Here is a 10,790-nt window from a genome sequence, read left to right on the forward strand (position 1 = left end):
GTAAATGGGAGTTGCATAATCTCATAGTCATAGGAACATGTATAAGTCATGAAGAAAGCAATAGCAACATACTAGAAGATCAAGTGCTAAGCTAACGGAATGGGTCAAGTCAACCACATCATTCTCCTAATGATGTGATCCCGTTAATCAAATAACAACTGATGTCTATGGTTAGGAAACTTAACCATCTTTGATTAACGAGCTAGTCAAGTAGAGGCATACTAGTGACACTATGTTTGTCTATGTATTCACACATGTATTATGTTTCTGGTTAATATAATTCTAGCATGAATAAAGAACATTTATCATGATATAAGTAAGAAAATAATAACTTTATTATTTCCTCTAGGGCATATTGCCTTGAAGTATATGGGTATATATAGGAGGAAGAAGTAGGTCGGTGGAGCTGTGAGGGGCCCACGAGGGTGGGGGCACGCCTCCCTGCCTCGTGGCTTCCTCAGTTCTTTCTTGACGTCCACTCCAAGTCCTCTGGATCACGTTTGTTCCAAAAATCACTCTCCCGAAGGTTTCATTCCGTTTGAACTCTGTTTGATATTCTTTTTCTGTGAAACACTGAAGTAGGCAAAAAATAGCAATTTGGACTGGGCCTCCAGTTAATAGGTTAGTCCCAAAAATAATATAAAAGAGTATAATAAAGACCATTAAACATCCAAAACAGATAATATAATAGCATGAATACTTCATAAATTATAGATATGTTGGAGATGTATCAGGGGACGAAACGATATATGTTGCCTCTTCTTACTTTCAAAATGTTTCTCGTGTCAACATAGAACAACACGAGTGTGGTGTGTCAATTTTTGGGATTTTTCAAGGTTCGCTTGGACATTTGTGTACATTAACTGTGTTTTCTATGCATTCATGTGAATAATTCAAATTTGAACTACATGCACATGCTCTAATGCATATAAATTAGTTGAAAATTCAAATCTGTGTCCTTGGTTGCATGCTTAGGTCTCATGCAAGAAATGTGAATGAATGTCAAACACCCAGCCACCGTCACTCGGTCGCAACCATTGAGATACCTGCTTTTTAAATTCTAGTAAATCCAAAACTCATCTGAAATTCATGAAACTTGGCATGCTATCATGGAGCGGCAGCAACATGCCGTTGTAATTTTTTTGTCCCATTTGGGGCAGGTTTGGGGATATGCTTCTCACAAACCAAGGTTCTCACAACAAGCCTGATTGTTTCGGTAGGGTACGTCCCACCTTTGGGGAGGAAACGATATCCATTTCCTCTTATTGATTTCAAAAAGTTCTCGTGTCAACATAGAACAACAGGAGTGTTGTGTCAATTTTTGGGATTTTTTGGGGTTTGTTCAATGCATTTATGAGCATAATTCAAATTTGAACTACATGCACATGCTCTAATGCATACAAATTGGTTGAAAATTCAAATATGTGTCCTTGGTTGCATGTTTAGGTCCCATGCAAGAAATGGGAATGAATGTCAAACACCCTGCCACCGTCACTCGGCCGCAAACATTGAGATTCCTGGTTTTATATTCTAGTAAATCCAAGACTCGTCTGAAATTCATGGAACTTGGCATGCTATGATGGAGCGGCATCAACATGCCGTGGTAAATTTTTTGTTCCATTTGGGGCAGGTTCGGGGATATGCTTCTCACAAACCAGAGGTTCTCACAACAAGCTTGATGGTTTTGGTAGGGGTGAAACGATATCTGCTACCTCTTATTACCTTCAAAAATTTTCTAGTGTCAACATAGAGCAACAGGAGTGTTCTGTCAATTTTTGGGATTTTTCAGAGTTCGTTTGGACATTTTTATGCATTAATTGAGTTTTCAATGCATTTATGTGCATAATTCAAATTTGAACTACATGCACATGCTCTAATGCGTATAAATTAGTCAAAAATTCAAATATGTGTCATTGGTTTCATGCTTAGGTCCCATGCAAGAAATGGGAATGAATGTCAAACACCCTGCCACCTTCACTCGGCCGCAAACATTGAGATTCCTGGTTTTCAAATTGTAGTAAATCCAAAACTCATCTGAAATTCATGAAACTTGGCAAGCTATCATGGAGCGGCATCAGCCTGCCGTACTAAAATATTCTCCCAGTTGGGGCAGGTTTGGGTATAAGCTTCTCACAAACTAGAGCTTCTCACACCAAGCCTGATGGTTTCGGTAGGGAACGTACCACCTTTGGGGACGAAATGATATAAGCTGCCTCTTATTGCTTTCAAAAAATTTCTAGTGTCAACATAGAACAAAAAAAGTGTTGTGTCAACTTTTTGTATTTTTCGGGGTTCGTTTGGACATTTTTATGCATTAATTGAGTTTTCGATGCATTTATGTGCATAATTATAATTCGAACTACATGCACATGCTCTAATGCATATAAATTGGTTGAAAATTCAAATATGTGTCCTTGGTTGCACGCTTAGGTCCCATGCAAGAAATGAGAGTGAATGTCAAACACCATGCCACCGTCACTCAGCAACAAACATTGAGATTCCTGGTTTTTAAATTCTAGTAAATCTTAAACTCGTCTGAAGTTCATGAAATTTGGCATGCTATCATGGAGCGGCATCAACATGTCGTGGTAATTTTTTTATCCCATTTTGGGCAGGTTTCAGTATAAGCTTCACACAAACCAGAGCTTCTCACAACAAGCCTGATGGTTCTGGTAGGGAACATCCCACCTTCGGGGACGAAAAGGTATCCGCTGCCTCTTATTGCTTCCAAAATTTTCTAGTGTCAATATAGGACAACAGGAGTGTTGTTTTAAATTTTACAATTTTTCGGGGTTCATTTGGACATTTTTATACATTAACTAGGTTTTCTAGGCATTTTATGTGCATAATTCAAATTTGAAGTACATGCACATGCTCCAGTGCAAATAAATTGGTTGAAAAATCAAATCTTTGTCCTTGGGTGCATGCTTAGGTCCCATGCAAGAAATGGGAATGAATTTCAAACACCAGGACACTGTTGATTGCCGACAAAATGTTGAGATGCTTTGTTTTTAAATTCTAACAATTCCAAAACTTTTCTGAAATTCATGAAAGTTGGCATGCTATCATGGAATGGCACCCGACATGCTCTAGTATTTTTCTTGTCCATTTTGAGAGAAGAAGCACTCGAATAACATCCAACAAAGGCATTTTCAAACAAATAGCTGCCACTCTAACATCGCAAACGTTTGTATAATTCAAATCGTTTGTGTTATGTTAACCATTCAAGTGACGCCACGTGTCTTGGTTTTAATGGCTATAGAAGGTGTCGTGCGGACAGCTACTTGACTGAACGGGAGGCGTGCAAGTGCAGTCCGGTGTGCAGGTTGACCGAGAGGCGTGCAAGCTGTCCTCCAATGCACAGGCTTGCCGTGAAGCATGCGAGCTGTACGCTGTGCAGGTTCGCTGCGAATCGAGCCCTTTGACTTTCATGGCCGCCCGCCTTCCTCTCGATTAATGGCGCCCGAGGCGCTGCTTAATACAGGCAGCCTTACTATTTGCCTCCCATTCCCTCCCCTCCGCGGACCTCCACCAACGCCGTGGCGCAGAAGGATCATCTGCCACTAGTCTTCAAGTTTGGTTAAGTCGACTCCAAGCCAGAGGAGATAGAAAATAAGGAGGAATGGGGCCTCATGGATATGGCCCAGAACGAGCTGGCCGCGGTTGTTGCTGCCCCCGATCCCTTCCCAGCTCCCAACCCCCCCTTCTGCGCCAGCGACCATCCCCGTAGCATTGACGGGCTAGTCGCCGAGCACTATCCCAGAGTTGGAAGCTGCGGGTGTCACCGAGGTCTCCGCGGACTCGCTCGAGCTCGTGTACATGCTAGCTCCAGCGCCCGTGCCCGTGCCCGTGCATGGCCCTCCACCCACCGCGACACCGGTCCCTGTGCGTTTGGATGCATCCGCCATGCCTGTGCTCGTGTGCGCGCCCCCCTTAGCGGCATGGGACGCCGTCGTCGACCGCTACCTCTCAGTGCCGCCAGCTATCGTCCGCCCATGCCCCGCCCGTCGATCGCGCGACTACATGATGTTTGATTTATAAGTGAAGAACAATCTATGCTGCCTTGAAGATTTCAACAATGGCATCCCAGAGGACGACAATGACAAGGACGGCGTGGCACGCCGCCTCCGCCGCCATCGACCGCCTCCGCCACCATCAAAAATAGTTTTTTTGGGTTTAATATTGTATCTCGACCGCAAACATTTTATTTAGAACACCCGTATGTAAACTGACAGCTTCCCCAGGAAGCCAACGGAAAATTTGCCGAGAACGATTTTGCAGCTCTTGATCGCAAACGTTTTAGATAGAACACCCATATGCAAAGCGAGATCAGGATTTGTGCATCTCTTCAACGCAAACGGTTGTTTTGGATGACCCGTGTGCAACCACTTACAAACAATTTGGTAAGATTTGCATCTGTCATATTGGGTATGTTGCCATTTGTCAAACTTGAAAGATTGACAGTTGCTGATCTAGTAACATTGCCATTTGCAACCTTGTAACACTGTGATTTGTAAAAATATGCAGCTAAAAATCACTAGCAGTACCTAATTTTTGCAACTAAAATTCAGTAATTAAGCATAAATTTCATTCATAGGTTAAGCAGTCGTGCTTAATTTATACAAACAGTTCAACACGACAGTTGAACCGACCAAACTTTTCCCCAATTGTTGCCAACCACGTACTGAAATAGCTAGTTCTACTTTATATATACAAGCTAATTTTAAGTACGTTGTACAGTTCCACCACAACTATAGTCAGATGAACTGAACAAAATAGTCCCTAAATACTACTCCCTCTGTTCCATAATATAAGAACGTTTTGCAAGCTATGTTAGCTTGAAAAACATTCTTATATTATGGGACATAGGGAGTACTACGGAGGGGCTTTGTACTACTTCCGGCAGATTCTCCTCTGCCGAGCGCGCTCAGTAAGAGGCAGAGAAGGAGGAGCCTACCGACTAGCTGGACAACTACAATACGGTGCATGCCGCTGCTGCAACTTCAGCGATGCTCACCTAGAACGCCCTCTGCCGCTCCAAACGACCCGTCTCGAAGCGGTGGTTGTCCTCATAGATTTCCTGATTCCTCGCGTCTGAGGCGGCGTGTGCCGCGGCCACGATGGCGGTAAGGCTCTTTGCATCCTCGACGAGGTTCTCCTCCTCCTCCTGCAGGAACTTAGTGTAGCGCCCAAGGTCGCTGACACTCGTGCTGGCATCCACCTCCGCCTCCCGCCTTCGGGCGGTGGTGGCAGAGCGGGTGATGACCCCAGCGGTCGATGGTGGGCTGCCTGCCACAGCGGCCGATGATGGCGTGGCGGCCACGACCACCACCTCCCGCCTTCAGGCCACGGAGGCGAAGCGGGTGATGGACATGATGCCCGACAGTGGGGTGGTGGCCACGACGGCACCTCCCGCCTTCGGGCCGCGGCGGCGGAGCGGGTGATGGCCCTGGCTTTTGACGGTGGTGTGGCGGCAACGACAGCTGGCAACAGCTACCAATGGGCACCGGTGGGAGAGCGAGTGGTGGGTGTTTCGTGCAAACCCAACAGGGACTGCGCCACCACCACGGTGTAGCCTCCCAGCTGGAGCTGTCATCTGATGACGGCGGAGTGGCTGAGCGACCACAACTGGCCGGTGCCATTGGCAATTGTGGGGGAAGCAGACGAGATAAGCTAGAGGGAGGGAGGGAGGGGGAAATACAACGCAGGACTTGCCGGTCGTGCGGGTTTTTTATAGCAGGCCGATAAGCATTGGGATTTTGGGAACCTGCAAGGTTGCGCGGGAACGGGCTCACTGGTGATTCATTGGCACCACCATTTGGCCAAAAGAATGCTCCTGTGCACTGCACAAGCTTCCTCTATAAGCCGTCTGCGGCAGCGGGGTGACAAGCAGCGGGGTTCCCTCATCCCTCCATGCGCGCTGCCAGTGTTTCGGGTCGGCGCACAATCACGCACGTTCGTGTGCATGCGTTTGCACCGGGCGCGGCTCGACAATGCAGTTACCCGCTGCAAAAACTGCCATGCGGACGCGCCAAGAATCCAGGCCGCCCGGCCCCCATTTATTCTTGCGGCCATTTACCTTCATGTCTCGCGTCACACGACACAATAAGCACCTCCACGATGAAACATACAGAGAGGACATCCAGCGGTTCCAATGGCGATCCCCGTGGCTCCAATAGCGCTCCCAGCGGCCGATGACGACAATAGTGGGCAGTTCACCACGCATCACGTAGTGGACACCCACGTGAGGGGGAAGGCCCTCTTGGTGGTGTACACGAATGATCCGGTGTCGGTGGAGAGCTCCATCCAAACTATGGAGCAGTTCCTTATCGAGGTCAAGTACCAAGTGGTCGGCTTCGACCTCGAATACACCATCGGTCGTGCCGGGCACAATCAGAAGGTTTCCATCGCCCATTTTTGCATGCGTCATGACATCCTCGTCTACAACTACCACCTGGCCACAAGGCCTTGTGAGCGTTTCTCTAGGTTTATCAACAACTCCGACTACAATTTTGCAATGGTGGACACCACCAACAATCTAAAAGCGCTCAAGGTTTCGGGCTTGAAATACCGGAATCTTGTCAACATCCAGGACCACTACAAGGTCTATGTCAGCGATGAAAACAAACTAAACTCCCTGGTTGACCTCGCCTCGGCCATCATCGACCCCTACTACATGAAGATGAAGGATGAGAGAAAGAAAGACAAGTTCGCCTGGCACAATGTTTGGCATGAGAGACAGGATGAACAACACGTCAAGTATGCGGCCAAGGACGCGTACACAAGCTACGAGATGTACAGGCGGATCGTTGACATGAGGAAGTGTCTTCTTCATGACCCAGACGAGGGATCGAGCCAAAGAGCAGTAGCGGGAGTGTCAAAAGAAGTAGATGACTAGACGATCATTTCCCCTACTTTAGAATGCATGCAGTTGTTTACTGAGGTGTGTGCGAATGATCTGTGTAGTCACTTATGTAATTGGATGTTTATTTCAGTTATATATATGCATGTTATTCTTCTGTTGATAGAGCAAATCACATGGCTTATTAGCAGCAATCGTTTGTGTTATCATTGGTCTTTGCACACATTTCTGATCATGGACCTATATGCCGCATATCACACACATACTGTTCAGTTGAACCGTTTCCATTGTGTTGTGCAATAAACGCTGCAAAGAGGGATCGACAACAGCAAGGTCTATTGAGGTATTTGTTTTGTAATTTTTGACATTTTTTGTTTTTTCAACACATGTTTGTCGGTGTACTAAAGTAGGGTCTCTCCTTTGTACCCCTTACTAAGTGCACGGGTAGTCAGAGCCGCGCGCCACGGCCACACTAAGTAGGGCAGAGAAAGGAGTCAAGTCGTGGGACAGTCAAAGCAACGCCAAGACCAGAGGCTCAAGGGACAAGGAGGCGGGGTGGATCTCCCAGGCAAGATCCTTGCCAGGGCAGCCTCCGCAGCTCCGGCAGGAGCCTTGCCGGGCCAACTTGCCTGATCCTACGCCAGCAGGACGCACCACCCTTGGGCCCAAGGGTTCCAAACACTATCAAACTCATTGGAACCAGGGCTCGGGAGGCATTTCTGTGGTGGCATGTAGATCTTTGTGAAGACAAAGAGTGGAAGACAATGACCCTTGGCGAGATCCTTTTCCAAGGAAACCCACAAGACCCCCGGCAAGATCCTTGCCAGGGATTTGGACCCCTTAGGAAGTTACTCAACATAGCTTGCTCAAGAATAGCAAGAACACTCAAATAGACACCTAAAGCAGGACTAGGGTATTACGCACGTCGTGGCCCGAACCTGGGTAAACAACCTGTGTGCTTTGTCTGGCTATTGATCCCGCTCTGCCCTCGACCCCGCGCCCCGCAACCGTAGTAGGGATTCCCGTGATCCCATTGGTGTCGTTTCCACTGACATCTTTGGCGTGCCCGGTAGGGGACGCCTGTTGAGAGAATCTGTCTCAGAAGTGGATTTCCACGGCCCTTCATCGCCGTAGCTTCCAAGGAAGAAGGCGACCAAGCGAGCAGCGTCGTTGACGGGTGCGGTGAACGCCCGCGCTGCGATAGAAAAGATAAGTTGCGCAAAGCTTTGAGTATTTCCTTCTTACATATAAGGTTATTCTCCTCGGAGATCTTTTTTGTCCTATATGAGAAACCTGCATGCAGTGGGGCCCTTCCATTATCGGCAACACCCTTGGTCTGTTTCGAGTCCGCTCAACAGATCGAGCGGCTGCGTCGAGAACGACAGGGTGGCCTTCCGCTGTTGGCAACGCTCTCACTCTGTCTTGAGTCCGATCGACAGTCCGAGCGGACGCGGTGAGAATGGCAAGGTTATTCGCGTGGCGGCAAGCATGCCCAGCCGGCCGCTAAAGGATCCGTCCTTCAAAGCGTAGCGGTTTGGGTTTACGCGCCAGCAAGCCTACCCAATAAATGTAGGGGGGACATACAAAGGGAGATTGAACAGGGAAATATCGTGCATCATATTAAAAAGTACTACCGAGTATATATTACAATAACTGTTGTTGCGGTTCTAACTAAGATAAAAATTGTCTTCGTCATGAACCTGCAGCGGCAACGAGAAACGGGATGCCTAATATGGCGCTGGCCCTCAACCCTCTGGATTCTGCCGACACGGCTGATGATGGGCTCGATGCGCTCATTGAGCACCGTGAGGTCTGCGTCGCCCCGCAAACTGTCCAGCGCGGCGTCGAAGTCAAGGTTGGGGTTCCAGTACGCCAGCTTGGTGAGGACCTTGGTCATGGCACCCCGGCAAAGCATCCGGGCTTCGTCGGCTAGGGAGCTCGCCTAGTTGGAGTGGTACCGCTCCAGGGCCCCAAGAACACCCTCAAAGAAAATGGTCAGCCTGGCATTTGGAGTCCCGCTTGGTTTTGGGGTATACCTCACATCCGACATTCCCATGCCGGCCAACTTCTCGGTGATCCTGTTGGCGACATCGACAAGGCGGCTGATCTAGAGCTTCTCGCCGCTCACATAGTTTTTGTGGTTGACGGCGTCTTTCACCCGTTGCTGCTTCTCCTCCGCCAGGCGCTGGGTCTAGGCCTCTGAAAGCGACCGCTCGAGGCCCTCCAGCTTGAGCTTAAGGTCCTTGATAATATTGTTGGCCGTGGAGAGCAGCTCAGCCTTGCCAAGGACTCCGGCCTGTGCCTCAACTAGAGACCCGTTGAGCGCGCCTTTCTCCTTAAACAGCTCTAGTGTTTGGTTCTTCAGGCCATCCCGCTCCGCCTCCAGCACCTTCACCTTGTTGTCATGAGCCTACGCTCGAGCGTCGAGTGCTTCTTGATGCTTCTGCTCCATCCCTTGGGTTTGCTGCGCGACAAGCCTCTCAACCTCCTCGTCCTTGCCACGAAGCTTGGCGGCAAGTCCGCCAGAAATCCCTCTTGCTACCTCTTGAGCATGCGTTGGTTTCTCCCTTGAAGAGGAAAGGGTGATGCAGCAAAGTAGCGTAAGTATTTCCCTCAGTTTTGAGAACCAAGGTATCAATCCAGTAGGAGGCTCCTCACAAGTCCCACGCGCCTACACAAACAAACAAGAACCTCGCAACCAACATGATAAAGGGGTTGTCAATCCCTTCACGGCCACTTGTGAAAGTGAGATTTGATAGAGATAATATGATAAGATAAATACTTCTTGGTATTTTTATGATATAGATTGGAAAGTAAAAGATGCAAAAAAAACTAGATGGAAAACTTGTACAATAAAAGATAGACCCGGGGGCCATATATTTCACTAGTGGCTTCTCTCAAGATAGCATAATTATTACAGTGGGTGAACAAATTACTGTCGAGTAATTGATAGAAAAGTGCATAGTTATGAGAATATCTAGGCATGATCATGTATATAGGCATCACGTCCGCAACAAGTAGACCGACTCCTGCCTGCATCTACTACTATTACTCTACACATCGACCGACTCCTGCCTGCATCTAGAGTATTAAGATCATAAGAATAGAGTAACACATTAAGCAAGATGACATGATGTAGAGGGATAAACTCATGCAATATGATATAAACCTCATCTTTCTATCCTCGATGGCAACAATACAATATGTGCCTTGCTGCCCCTACTGTAACTAGGAAAGGACACCGCAAGATTGAACCCAAAGCTAAGCACTTCTCCCATGGCAAGTAAGATCAATCTAGTAGGCCAAACCAAACTGATAATTTGAAGAGACTTGCAAAGATAACCAATCATATATAAAAGAATTCAGAGGACATTCAAATATTTCTCATAGATAAACTTGATCATAAACCCACAATTCATCGGATCTCGACAAACACACCGCAAAAAGAGTTACATCGAATAGATCTCCCAAAAGAGGAAGGAGAACTTTATATTGAGAATCAAAGATAGAGAAGAAGCCATCTAGCTAATAACTATGGACCCGAAGGTTTGTGGTATACTACTCACAACTCATCGAAGAGGCCTTGGTGGTGATGGAGAGGCCCTCCATGGTCGATTCCCCCTCCGGAGGAGCAGCGATGAATGCTCCAAGATGGGATCTCACGGATACAGAAGGTTGCGACGGTGGAAATAATTTTTCGTGGTGCTCCTTGATGGTTTCGGGGTACGTAGATATATATATGCGAAGGAAGTCGGTCAGGGGAGCCACGAGGGGCCCACGGTGCAGGGGGCACGCCCACCCTTACTGGGCGCGCCGGCCACCCTCGTGGCCTCCTCGGCTGCTTCTTGATGTCCACTCCAAGTCTCCTGGATTGTGTTTGTTCCAAAAAGATCGCTCCCGAAGGTTTCATTCCGTTTGGACTCCGTTT

The sequence above is a fragment of the Triticum aestivum genome, chromosome 2B (assembly GCF_018294505.1).
Source record: "Triticum aestivum cultivar Chinese Spring chromosome 2B, IWGSC CS RefSeq v2.1, whole genome shotgun sequence".
In the NCBI taxonomy this organism is placed as follows: Eukaryota; Viridiplantae; Streptophyta; class Magnoliopsida; order Poales; family Poaceae; genus Triticum; species Triticum aestivum.